This window comes from Fukomys damarensis, unplaced genomic scaffold (genome assembly GCF_012274545.1).
Source record: "Fukomys damarensis isolate Sample0158 unplaced genomic scaffold, DMR_v1.0_HiC HiC_scaffold_15, whole genome shotgun sequence".
Lineage (NCBI taxonomy): Eukaryota > Metazoa > Chordata > Mammalia > Rodentia > Bathyergidae > Fukomys > Fukomys damarensis.
The window spans coordinates 55,539,826-55,553,783 of record NW_022900927.1 but is presented as its reverse complement, the minus strand read 5'-3'; the positions used below and the strand labels follow the sequence as shown (position 1 = coordinate 55,553,783).

Genomic DNA, 13,958 nt, shown 5'->3' with positions numbered 1-13,958 from the left:
TGGTGTCTTTCCCTCTCCAAAACTGAAGGTTCAAAGGCAGGGGCTGTGAGCTATTGCCCACACGTTTGTTTTTTGATTAGTATACGTTTGTAGTAAACACATGAATCACGGGCTTGAAAAGTAACCAAATGGTGACCTCATTGGGCCGCGGGAAGTCCCTGAGGGGACCCTAGCAGAGGGAGGTGTGGACATGGATGGTGACTTAGTGTATCTGACTAGTGTGTGGATACAATAGTGTACTTGACTTCAAAAAGACTTTATTTCTTCTTCCTCTTTTCTCTTTAATTCTTAAGAATTGAGACTTGTGGCTTTGAGCTCTGTGCTAATTTAATATGGTAAATATAGAACAGGAAGTCGGTGAGTTTCGCTAAGTGTCATCCTCAACATGACAAGAGCATAGCATGTCACCCACTGGGGAACCCCACTCCCAGTGAGCACATTCGTGCCCCTCCCCCACACCCCAAACCGTAACCAAGGGATTTTCATTAGCAGTTCTCCAAAGCTATGACTTTATCTGACCCTTGATGCTTCACTTGTCCGTCATGGACATTAAATTCAAATTAAACCGCCTTTCAATGTCAGGGAGAGTTTGAAACCGAGGGACAAGAACTGCCTCATTCAAACGCTGAGAAAATGACTAGGCTGAGTCCTTCTTTGTATCTGAAACAGATCATGAGTGTCAAAAACTCTCTGCCTCTTCTGGGCACTCTGGGTTTGTATAAGGCACTTCCTCTGCCTCTAAGAAAAAAAAATTTTTTTTAAGCCAATTCTAGAGAGACTAGAGTACAAATGTTTTTGTAGGCTCTTAATGCTGCCTGGGAGTCAAGGCCTAAGGCTGCCAAAAAAACAAGTGTAAGATATTTCATACAAACAGAACTACGATTTGCCAATTTGTGGGCAGAAAGCAGTAGTACCACTGAGTTATCACTCTCTTTTCTAAATTCCTATAGCATTTCTTGTCAGAACCACACATTTTGCTGTTTAATCACATGCTGCCTCGAATTACAACTTAACTACTTCACGTGTCTCTGTCATTTCTCCCCAAGAAAGCGTTAAGCTCCTCAAAGGGAGAGCATCTTTAATGTCTCTTTAGCAAATCCCTATGTCTCTCAGCATGATATGCTCATCTAAAGTTTCAGTAAGTATTTTTGAATGAATGCATGAGATATGAAATCTCTACAGGTCCTTTCCACTGGTGATTTTTCTCTCTAGAGCTTTGATTTATGTCTGACTCTTCCTTATGGCAAAGAGACTATTTTTAACATAAGCTAAAAGTTTGAATCTGAGGATCAAATTAGGAGTTGAGGTTGGTTGATTTTTGAAAAAAAAAATTGATCCTTTCATTTCTTATTCTGCATAAGGTGATAATAAAAATCCAACCATGATAACCATCTAAACACAAATTCCTTGTTTGGATATTAAAAAAAAAAGCTGCCTTTGAAATTTCTAAATTCCTAGTCCTTGCCTCTCGGGAGTAGAAAATGAATTAAAAAATAAAAAGCAAACTGTGATACCAAGAATGTATAACCAGATGGTCAACCAACAACAGTATCTTATTACTTCCCAAATATTGCAGATTGTAAAATCTTCATGACAGCACATTACTCACACATTCAAATTCTTCAAGGAGGGGGGAGCACATTCTATAGCTCCCACACTTTAGTAATCAAAAGCAGATCCCTTTTGAAAGCTATCACTCTGATCCTTGTGTATCAGCAAGAGCCATGATCCAGTGTACAAACACCTCAGCACAAATGACATGAAAATCTCCTCGTCTGCCACACCTCTTGGTGAGGCTGGGCCCTGAGGGAGTGCCCTGGAGGTGCTATTGCTGAACTGGCTTCGCTTCGAGGTCCTCAGGCCACAGACAGGACTGGAGGCAGAGCAGCAAGGATGCGTTCTGGAGAAAATGGCAGAGGGGTATTTGTTTTCTGTGCTTTTGCTATTACTTCTGCCTCCTGCTCCTCTGAGGATCCTTCTTAGTCTGTTTTGTGCTGCAATTGCCAAGTACCTGAGACTGTATTGTTTATAAAGAACAGAGATGCATGTCTTACAGTTCTGGAGGCTGGGTAGTCCATAGTTGAGGGCACTGCACCTGGCAAGGGTCTTCTTACTACATCAGCTCATGGTGGAGGGTAGACAGCAAGAGACGGCAAAGGGTGGGCATCAGGTGCCCAGCCTCAAGCCCTCTTTTCACCAGGAGTAACTCTTCCACAAGGGTGGAGCCCCACCACCTGAGCTCCTCCCATTTGGCCCCACCTCTAGCACTGTGGCATTGGGGACTTTGACTCCAATACCTGTTTTGTGGGGGACATGTTCAAAGCACAGTAGGGTCCATCTGAGCCTGAAGATCTCTCTCAATATTTAATTTTCTAGTTCCAGTTAGAGGTCATGCCCACATGAAAAAGACAATAGGTAGACACAAACCTATTTACAAATTTAAAACAGAATCTGCCCAAATGCAAAGAAGAGATTGCTTGAAGAAAAACAAAAATGAAGAAAAAAAAAAAACTCAAACCAAAAAGAAAAAAAAAAAACTCAAACCAAAAAGAAAAAAAAAAAACTCAAACCAAAAAGAAAAAAAAAAAACTCAAACCAAAAAGAAAAAAAAAAAACTCAAACCAAAAAGAAAAAAAAAAAACTCAAACCAAAAAGAAAAAAAAAAAACTCAAACCAAAAAGAAAAAAAAAAAACTCAAACCAAAAAGAAAAAAAAAAAACTCAAACCAAAAAGAAAAAAAAAAAACTCAAACCAAAAAGAAAAAAAAAAAACTCAAACCAAAAAGAAAAAAAAAAAACTCAAACCAAAAAGAAAAAAAAAAAACTCAAACCAAAAAGCTGAAGAAACAAATTTTTTCCTTAGGTGAAAAACACTATATGTGGAAACAAGTGCATGAAACTATTTAAGGAGTTCTGTTCTTTTTAGATTGCTGTAAAATTAGAACTTAATTTATTTCAAATAATTCAATAAAATAGTTTCATATTGTCACTTAACTATATAAGGACATGACCACCCGGATCACCAATTCAGAAAAAAAGTATGTTCCAAATCTATCCAGGCCCCAACTGGGAAATAGGAAGGTTCCAGACAACTGCTTCTAAGGTTGCTGTTTGAAATTCAGAAAGTGTTTTCATACAGTGAGCTCACTTCTTGATTATGTGGGAATTGGCTCAGCCCATAACATCCCTGAATAACTACCCCACCAAACAACGGCACGGAGGGAGCATTTACTCTGTGCCACGCATTGTTGTGAGCGTTGAGAGCTCTCACAAACTCACTGTATAGGGCTGAACCAGAGGTCCAAAGGTGTGCAGTAACACGCCCAGGTGACACAGCTGCCATGCAGCAGAAGTCTCACCTCAGAGCCACATTCTCAGCCACTCAGCTGCATGGCTTCCGGTGGCCCCAACCGCCATAGATGCTATTTTCTGATCAAAGGGCCACCATCCCTGTCTTGGCTCCCTGGAGGCTCAATGGTGGTTGGAGGGTGGGGTTGGGAAGGAATAGGACAAGACAGGGACAGCGGCCCCTTGATCAGAAAACAGAGGTGAGGCAGAATCTGCAGAATGAAGAGGGTAGCAAGGCTCTGAGAGACCAAGGCAGAGGCGGGGACTCCAAGAGTTCTCATCTGTCAATAATAAATACAAAACATCCAGCTACAGGTTGAAATTCCAGGCTGCCCCAGACTTATAAATCTATTGTGCTTTTAAGAAAAAAGAAAAGCAAAAAGCTTACAAACCATCTGTAACATGGAATATATTTTCACCCATAGAACAATGTTATAAGCCATGATGAGGCTTCCAGGTTAGACCACAAAACCTATTTATCCATAATGTAATTTCAATACTATATGTCTGCAATAAAAGAGGAGCAGAAAACAACAAGGTTGCAGCCATTTGCATTATATAGCAGTTTTTTCTTCTTCTTTACTTATTTGTTTCTGCTCAGCTGGTAGTCTGGGAAAAGTGCCCAGCTGGATCGACTTTTAAATTTATTATTACAGTATTGTATTTATACAGCATTTCTATTTTTTTAATGGGCATGGTTTAAATTATTAATTGTTTTCATGCCAACCTAAAGGACAGGGAGAGGCATTTCAGAGAGGGGGCTGAAAGTGCCAGACAGGCGAAATAAATGCCCACAGGCTGGGCAGGGGGAACCTTCAGAATCTGACTCTATTAGGCCAAAATCTCTCAGTAAAAATGTATCACTTACTCAAAATGTATCACTTACTCAACCTTGAAATAGAAACTGTGAACTCAGAAATGTAACTTCTACTTCCTGCCACTGGAGTTTCATCAGCATCCTCTAATCTAATTGTTCCCGAAGAGCAGACAGTCCCTGAAGGAATCTGATAACTAAATATCAGGTAATTGGCTCAAATGTGGGGGAGTGTGACCTGTTTCAAAGATTCTACACCGATGCAATATCAGAAAACTTTTAACAAGCCAACGATGCAGCTTCTCTCACACAGGCGATGGCATTTGTGCTGGGGGACGGATTCCCCGCAAGAGTAATCCAAGATCTTTTGCTAGGTGATTTGAAACCGTTGTCTGCATCTTTAGGAAAGGTACAGAGCTCAAAGGAGGGACCAGGGGGCCTCCAGAATCAAGGGACTTTCATTACAACTGCCAGACCATGAGACAAATGAACAGGAAGTCACGGTGCCATGCTAAATTCTGAATTAAAGGCCCTAGGAGTCGGGGAAAAGGGAATGCCAAAATATAAGACCAAAATAGCTTTCTAAGAAAGCTGAAAAATTGGATCTTCATCACTGGAGCTGTAAGTCAGTCTACATGATGAAATTATGCTAATAACAGAGACAATTTGGGCGACTTTTAAAGAGCAAAAACATCTCACATGCCAGGCAACGTCTTTTCACATGACTTGATTCATTTATTCTTTACAACAAACTATAAAGTAGTTCCTATAATTGTCCCTGCTACACAGACAGGGGAAATGGAGGCACAGAAGGCCCCATATTGCTTTCCTAAGGGTCACAGAGTTAGTAAATGGAGAAGCTGAGACACAAAGCCAGGCAGCGTGGTTTCAAAGACCACATCTTCATCTACTACCCTACATTGCTTCTTACAATAGCTAATAATACTGACGGGGTCCTTTTGTTTCAATTCAGTTAATGGTGCTATGACAGAGTACCACAGACTGGGTTGTTTATTTATTTATCTGTTTACTTTTTCCACAAGGTCTTGCTGCTATATAGTACAGCTCACCTTGAACTCACTATGTAGTCGATGTTGGCCTTGAACTCCGTGCAGTCTTCCTGCCTCAGCTTACCGTGTGCAAGGATTACAAGACATGCCACTATATTTCTCTGGCTAACTTATAAAGAAATAGATTTCTTACAATCCTGGAGGCTAGAAAGCCCAGGGCTGAAGGGTCTCCATCTGGCTTTCTTTCTGTGGTGCTCGCAATAAAAGGGAAAAAGGCAAGAGATCACATATGTGCCAGGCAGCAAGAGATCAAGCTGGCACCCTCAGGCCCTCTCATGATTGGCATGAATCCCCTCAGGAGGGTATTACATGGGTGGGTTAAGTTTCTAACACATGCTCTTTAGGGGAAACATTTAAACTACAGCACCTTCCCAGTGCCTCATTTCCAGTACTGTTCTTAGGGATTTCTAGGATAAACTCGTTCATCTTCACAGCCACTTCATGGAATAGGCTTCAGCGTTACCACTTCCATGTCAAAGATAAAGAAACTGAGGCACAAGGAGCTTAGTGAGCGTGGTGTCTGGTTCTGATGCCTGCACTCGTACTGCTTTATCAAGCTGCTCAGAAACTGTATTAGAGCTGTCCCATCATAAACACCGAGATGGCACTAAATAGGTTCCCCCAGGCCATGGCCAGAGAGGAAAAAATAAATTCTATTCCATTCCCTTTCTCAGTCTTCTTGGAAGTGTGTTCCTCGGGTTGTTAGGGGGCTAATGTTAAAGTGGGGTTCTGTTGCCAACAAGATTAGAAAACATAAGTTAAATGAAACTGAACAACTTTCTCTGCTGAAAATCATCTCAGAGCCTTAAATATGCTGCTGTAAACTGGAACTTTCTGACAAGAATAAATGGAGCATCATCTTCGACTTTTTTTGAAGAGCGTTGTCCCAAGGGATTAGAAACTACTCCAGGAAACACTGCCCCGTCTTGTCAAATGAGCAATAGTCAAGGTGGCAGATCAAGTTAGAAAACTGACTTTGGGGTAGTTTGGGTAGACTTTGTACCCAATTGTTAAGCATCCGCTAAGCCAGCAGTGCCAAACCTGTGGCACCTGTGCTGCAGCGGGCACACAGAGTCCCCTCTGTTGGCACAGGAGCGAAGTTGCCCCAGCACAGTCCCAGCAGTGGAACATCAGATAACAGCACACACATGGGCCATGTGATGGTCAGAAAGCAGCAGTGCTGGAAAATACAAAAGTGAGTTTTGGGTTGCACCCTGGGCACTCGGCCTTTAAAAGGTTCGCCATCACTGCTCTAAGCTATCCTCTCACGCCATTCTTACCTATTACCTGTAACCTGGCTCCTGCAGCCCCCAGTGCCTCTGATCCACACCCACACAGACATCTAGCAGATAGCTGATCACAGCACCCCATGCCAAGAATCTCCAGCTGCACCATTTTACCTGCACCAAACCCCTGCCTAAGTGCCTTTCGTGACTCTTTGCCTACAGCAGGTGTTTCTATGCTCATCTCTGGTCCCTCCCTCCAAACTCATCCCTGGGTAATAGTGGGTTGATGAGTCTGTCTCTTTACCTAGACTGCAAGCTCCTAAAAATGTGAATCTCTGATATCTAGTGAACAGCACCTGGCGTCTGATACACACCTGCAGCACACACATGTTGGGCCCTTCCAAGCACGGTGATGTTCTTCCTGCCCAGAATGTCCTGGGGCCTGCAACATCTGGGTGAAATAAAAGTGAACTCAAGGTCTAGTTCAGCTCTGCCTCTCCAGTGATGTCTCTCCAGTCTCCAAGCAAAGTGATTGAGAATCTTCTTGGAAGATTCTTCCCCTGGCTCCATAGTGCACTGAGCATGTGCCCCTAAGTAGACACAGAGCCCTGCACAAGTGGAGGATGGCCTGCTCCTCAGACAAGGCTGCAAGCTCCCCAGGCACCCCACCGGGCACTCGTTCTACATATATTTACTCATTCTATTTATCAGGTGCCCATCTGACACCAAAGACCATAGTAGGCACTGAGGACATATCAATGAATAAGCCCAGGCTTACATTCTAGTGTAGCACACAGACAAAAGCCAAGCAAGCTGACAACCACTCACAATAATTTGAAGTTGAGGGAAGTCTGCAGAAACCAAAGCTCTAGTAGGAAGGAGCCTACTTTAGATGGCTTGGGCAAGAAATATGGTGCTTCAGCTCAGAGATGAAGGAAGAAAGCCATGTGGTAACATCATGAGTAGTGGGAAAAGCATTCTGAGCAGCAGGAATAGCATATGCGAAGCTTCTCTGCTCAGTTGCGTACAGTCTCTGCACAGAACTGATTAAATAGACCAGCCTGGCTAGAATTTAGTGAAGGCTGGGGAGCAGAGTTCTACCAGTAACAAGCTGGTGACTTTGCAAGACATATGTCGTCTCTGTGTCTCAGTCTCTCTACCTGCAGAAATGCAAACAATACAGTTCCCATGTCATGGAGTTATAATAGGAATGCTTCAGCAGTGAAACAGAAAATTTAAGAAAAATAAAGAGGGTGACATGAGTCAAACAAACACAAAATGGTAGTGATAAGAAAGGCACTTGGACAATAAGGTTGACCAGATGCCTGCGGCGGAAGTACACAAATCAGCCCAGCGGTCACTGGGCCTTTCTTATGTATAAGGGCAGAAAGAGTTCAAGGCTTCTTGGAAGAGTCTTAATCACTACTCTCCTTCCTTCCAAGACTAATGTGTTCTTTGGGACTTCTTCATGCCTTGAGGAACAGTTATTAAAGCACTTGTTTGGTGGCCGCTTCCCACAGGAACCTCAGAGCTTCTTCGAGACACAGCCTCTGCCATCTTTGCCTCCCCCAGAGCCTAGTACATGGCCTAACCCAAGGCTGGTATTCAATAAAGGTTAGCTCAAGTGGAGTAAGAATTCAATTTTAAAGTAACTAAATTCTTGTCCATGTCTCCATGATAACAGCATAATTTGTTTCATTGATTTTTGTTCACTGGGTTGGCCTATTAACTAGTGGTGGAAAACCGGCCTTTGTCCTGAAACTTGGAGCTATTTAGCACACTTAAAAACACATTCTCAGACTGAAACACTCCCACAAGAGGGATCTGTGGCCTTTGCCCCATGCAGTTCTTTAGTAGTGGTGAGTATACTAAAACTTGGTGTTTTTATGTTCAAATGCGGACCATGAACACAAGAGTTTAGAGCAGGCATTTATAGCAAGGACAGATAAACAATAGATAGCAAGGATATAAAAACAGAAAAATAATGCTCTTTGAATCAGAAAGTCCTGAGTTTCAAACTGCTGTCTCTCACGGTCCCTATGTAACTGGGAACACATTCCTTCGCTGTTGTGGGCCTCAGTTTCCCCACCAATAAACAGGTGGCAATAACACCTCCCCATTCTCCTGAGAGAGTATCAAGTCCCATTCTTAGCCATGAAAAATGGTGCAAGCTCAACGGTGCAAGCTCCAGACAGCAGAACAAAAACACTCAACCATTACAAAATGTTACAAAATAAAAAACCAAGAGCCAGTAGACTTCAGGATGCAGATCTGAATACCGTGTGTGTAGATGCAGCAGAGTTTCTGGGAATAGGACAAACACTAAGTCACAGGACAAGTGAAAACATTTCAGGAATTTTTAAAAGCCAATCAATACATTCTTATGAGAGTGCATGATGCTTGAGATAAGGTCACTGCAAAAAAAAAAAATCTATTCCATTAAAAACATATATTTACTACAAGGAGTGTTCTTAATGGGGCTTGGTAGAAGACAGAGAGCACCAATTAAAGGGATGGTGCAGAAAAGTACTGTGGTTTGGATGCTGAGGTCAGAGGACATCAGTTGCCAGTTCTACTAAAAGCCAAACAAACCAAACAAACTGGCTTCTGTGCAAAGGTGAGAATCCTCCCCATGCCAAGCACTGCCGAGTGTCTGCCAAGGTGGAGCTGTGCCCCTTAACAGTTCTATTTCCCCTTCACCTTCTGCCTTGCAATAAGTAGGATTACACCACAGCTCCTCTAATAGCTGAGGAGGACCCTGGGGGACCCAGGCTGGCCCCAGAGCCCCCCAGTGTTAGAGGCCCACCCCACCCCGAAACCCTTCCAGCATTCTTGGTAACCTGGATCCACAGGTTCAGCTGTGCCAGGGTAATTCTGTGACGCCCTAAGGCCGGAACAGCATCTTCCTCTCTGTTCCCTGCTGCTTCTACCCCACAGATAGTTGCCCTACTTGCCTCTACACAATTAGTCGGCGCAATGGGGTCCTCGCCCAAGAAGGAGGGGCTGCCCCCAGATCCCATTATTGTCATTGTCACTGTCATTAGAGCAGCACTGGACCGTAAAGCAGTGTCACCGCACAGTCAAGCTTGGGATCTGCACAAGGACACATCCTAGACTGAAAAGAAAGGAGGAACAATAAAGGCCAACTTAGAACAATCATCTGCCCCAAAACAGTCATCATGGCCACTCTGCTAAATAGCGTCGTAACTTTGGAAGGGGGGCATCATCAAAGCTGGCTCTGACGTCCCTGCCCAGTGAGGCCCTCCAGGACAGCCCTCTGGCCCCGTTTAGGACTGTAACCTCCCCTGCCTGTAACAGCCTTCCCATTCCTGTCTTGGCTTTATTTTTCTTCATACCTCTGATTCCTAACTGAACACGCTATTTCCTTTTCGACTTTTATACGCTCCATCTCCCCAGGTGTAGCGGTTGAATAGTGTTCCCTACACTGGCCCCCCAACTTCTGAATGCCATCTTAATTGGAAATGATTTCTTTGTAAGTGCAACTGTTCTGGATCTCAGGATGAAATCACCCTAAACTTAGAGCCTGCAACCACTGGTGTTTTTCTAGGAGAAAGGAGAGAGAAATCTGTACACATGCAGGGCAGGAGGTCATGTGAGACTGAGAGAAGATACAGTGATTCTACCATCAGCCAATAAATACCAGGAGCCACCAGAAGCTGGCACAGGTGAGGATGGGTCACTTCTGAGAGGTGTCAGAGGGAAGACTGCTGACTTCCGGCCTCCAGAACCAAAAGAGATAAATCTGTGTCATTTCACACCACCGGCTGAGTGGTAATTTGTTATAGCAGTCTCAGGAAACTAAAAAACCTCACTAGCAGGGCCTCTCTGAGGGCAAGGGTTTCAGTTTGTGTTGTTCACTATGAGTGCTGAGAATTCTAGTGCTCAGGACAGTCAGTGTTTGACACACACTTGGTGCTCAATAAATATCTGCTAAGTGAGCTGGGCTGGTGGTGCATTCTGGTAATCTCAGCTACCTGGGAAACGGTGACAGGAATGTTGGAAATTCAAGGCCAGCCTGGGAAACTCAGGGAGACCCTGTTGCAAAATAAAGAAAAAAAAAAAAACATTGGAGTGTAGTTCACTGTGAAGGCCCTGGGTTCCATCCCCAGTACCCTGTAAGCAAATTTGTTAAATGGATGTGCAGATACTTGAACTTTCAAGGCATAAGGGTTACTACAGCTCAAGTGGACTCTGAGCTCCATCGTCTCTTACATACATCAGTTATCGTGAAAGGTCTAGGTACTCCAGGCTCTCCCCTCTCCTCCCCCTACCATAATGTCTTTTTTTTATTTCTCTTCCCCTTTCCTGAAATGGCAGGTAAAAGTGGGGTTGGAAATTACAGCTAAGCCCCACTATGAAAAGTGGTTTTACTACTCATGTAATCTTTGGAAGGTGAATAATGGCCCCAAAGATGTCCACATTCTAGTCCGTGGGATGTGTTATCCTTTTCAGCAAAGGAAGGATGAGTCAGAGAAGATGGGAGCCAGAGGGATCTAAAGATGCTACACTGCTGGCTTTGAAGATTCTAGAAGAAGCCACAAGCCAGGGAATGCAGGGAGCTCTAGAAGCTAGAAAAGGTGAGGAAACATTCTCTTTGCAGCCTGCAGGAGAAACACAATCCAGCCAATATGTAATGTTGGCCCCGTGAAACCATTTCAGACTTGTGACCTCCAGAACTGCAAGATACTACGTTCTTGTTTGAAACCATCAACTATCATGTATGTGGTAATCTGTTGCAGCAGCAATGGGGGACCCAGCACATTCTCAGCCTGGTTTCTCACCTGCACAATGGGGTGGTAACAGTTCTGCCCTGGTAGGGTACTAGGATTGTGAAGTGGAACCTGGCATGTGCCACACAGAGGACAGGCACTCAAGGCACTCGATGCAGTGTCCTTCACCTGCATTAGGAGGCACAGAAAGCTCCCCCTTGGATTTGGCTACAGAAATGCCCACAGCGGCCTCTCTGCTGCACAGCCACCTATTAATGTGGAGAACAGACTCACTAGGCCTTCAGAGGAACACAGCCACAAGCAGTGTGCATCCTGGACTGGTATGGTCCAGTTTTGGGGCAATGGAAGCTCTGGACCAATGACGGGCTCTGGGGAGCTTGGTGAATGTGTCTTTTACAGGAGCGACCTCAAGACGAGAGAGCAAAGTGCTGGGATGTATTTGCAGCCAGCTATTTACCCTGGGAAGCATCAGATCGCAGTTTCTCCCCTGTGTTAAAGTCCCCTCTGTTTCTCCCAAGACTTCAATGAGTCCAACAGCAAGGGAGGCACAGAGCCTGTTGCAGGCCAAACTTAGAAATGACCCCTTTCCCTGCCTTGTGTGTAGAACACCCGAGTCACTGCAGCCAAAGACCTCAAAACAGGTACAGGAGCTGCTTGCAGGTCTTCCAACTGTTACCATGGGAGAAACACAAAGAAGAATATGGAGCAAACATTAAACTTATGCAATTAATCAGGAGGGGCATCCAGACACCGCATAACTAGCATGACTGGGGGCTCTGTACTCGCCTTATGCACACTCATGTAGGGTAGACAGGACAACATGGGCAAGTGTGGCCTTTCTTGCATGGCCCATTTTCTGAAGAGGACCCAGCCCTGAGTCTACCATGTGACTGAGAGCAAAGCATGATGTTGGGAAAGGTGGAGAAGCATGTGACGTTTAGAAGAACGGCCACCAAGTAGATGACTCAGGAAGAGATGTGAGAGGATGCATTCTTTACAAAGTGTCCTGGACACAAGTGGCCCTGGGAGGGTAGGGATGGGAATCAGTACAACTGATGTTAAGTTAATGCTTTGAAATATGGATAATCTTTCAAAAACACCAATCTTTTCATGACATAGTCCTTTGTTCACAGCGCTTTGTGAGTTCCCAGAACAAGCTAATAGAGTCTAAGCAGAGCCCTTCACATCTTGGTCCCACCTAGCACCCTCACCCCTTCCTCCCTCCCTCCCTCCCTCCCTTTCTTGCAGAGCTACTGTCCTAACAACAGAATCCAGTCTGCCACTTCCTGAACAGATCTCTCACTGTGCTGGGTTCTTCTGCCTGAAGTACCTCCACCCCTCTTCCTCTGGTGAAAGTCACCTCGGGTTTCAGGCACGACGTTAAGACTACCTCTTCTGGAAGCCTTTCCTAACCTTGGGGACAACTAATGGCTCCCTCCCTGGCTCCCACCATTGCTAACCCTAGCTTAGCACTTACTAAGAGCCAAGCACTATGGCTTGGAATTCACATACTTTATCTTGTTTAAGCTTCCTGGCAACACACTAGGGTGGGTGCTACCATTAATCCTGCTTTATAGAAGAGGAGATGGGGCACGGTGGAGAGAAGAATTTTTAGGTCACACAGAAGCCCAGATTTCATCCCAACCATGCTGACTTTAGGATCTTTACTCTGCTGCCAAGGTAGAAGTCAACACCCTGGTTGTGTGCATCTAGAACAAGCCATTTCTCCTACCTCCTGCTTGGTAAGTGACACCTCGGTCCCCCCAAGCCAGGTGCCTGTGACTCCTTCTCCCTGTAACATCAACACCAGTGTCCCTGCCCTGCTGATAAGAGATGGATACCTCACTCACTGACAGCTCCGAGACTCAGCTCTGGCACCTGTCAGAGCCCCCTACCCCATCCAACATGTGTGCCCATCCTTTGGCCTCCAACCTAGAGCCTAGTCTAGTGCCCAGGGCACTGGAGCAATCCAGGATGTTTGGGTAGCATTTCTTTATTTCCTTTGTGAGGTTTTAGATCAAGGAAGAAAAAATACATTTTGCTTGAAAACAAAAGTCACTTTGATATTTTCTTTTTCATCTTATGGCCTATGTTTAATGTGTCAGGCTCAAGGGGGAATCAAATTAATCACCAAGTCCTGCCAGTGCTATCTACCAAAGAGCTCTCAAATCTACTCCCTTCCTCTCGCTATCACTCTGGTTCGGGCCCCAAGTCTCTTGCTGGTCTACATCCACTTGCGATGTGCTGGTGTCCAATGGCGTCTCCTCAAATCCCCCTTGCACCCAGGGTGCTTGTTCTGAAACACAGCTCATCTGTTCCACTCTTCTGACACAAGCCCTGCTGTGGCTCCTTCAGGTCCTTCCAACAAAGCCCAGGTTCTCTAACATGGCCTGAGATGCCCCTTGTCTGTCCTGTTTACCATGCCCCTCACCTCCCGACTCCCCTGTGTCCTGCATGTGTGTCCATTCTGAGCTTCGGGCCAGGCTCCTCCAAAGTTCTCGGCCTTCCTTGTCCTGTTCCCTTGACCACCTCCCCCAGCCTCCTTCAGACCTGCTATCTGCCCATACAGCAGGTTCAGCCAGATCTCCCTTACTCCAGGGGTCCTCCCTGACTTGGTCTTTTTGGGTTAAATGTTCTTCACGTGCCCCATGAAATCTACACTTCCTCTATGCCAGCCCTTATTACCCTCCAGTTCACTGAGCTCCTCTGCTTACTGGAGCATTGTTTTCAGCCTCTCAATCCCTCCTGCC

At 44.9% G+C, this 13,958-nt stretch overlaps 1 protein-coding gene across 1 annotated transcript in view; it reads right to left on the bottom strand.

The window, feature by feature from the left end:
* The window catches only part of Plxnc1 (plexin C1), a 146,583-nt gene that overhangs the window by 88,091 nt on the left and 44,534 nt on the right, over window positions 1-13,958 (bottom strand). The gene's annotated exons all lie outside the window — the stretch shown is intronic.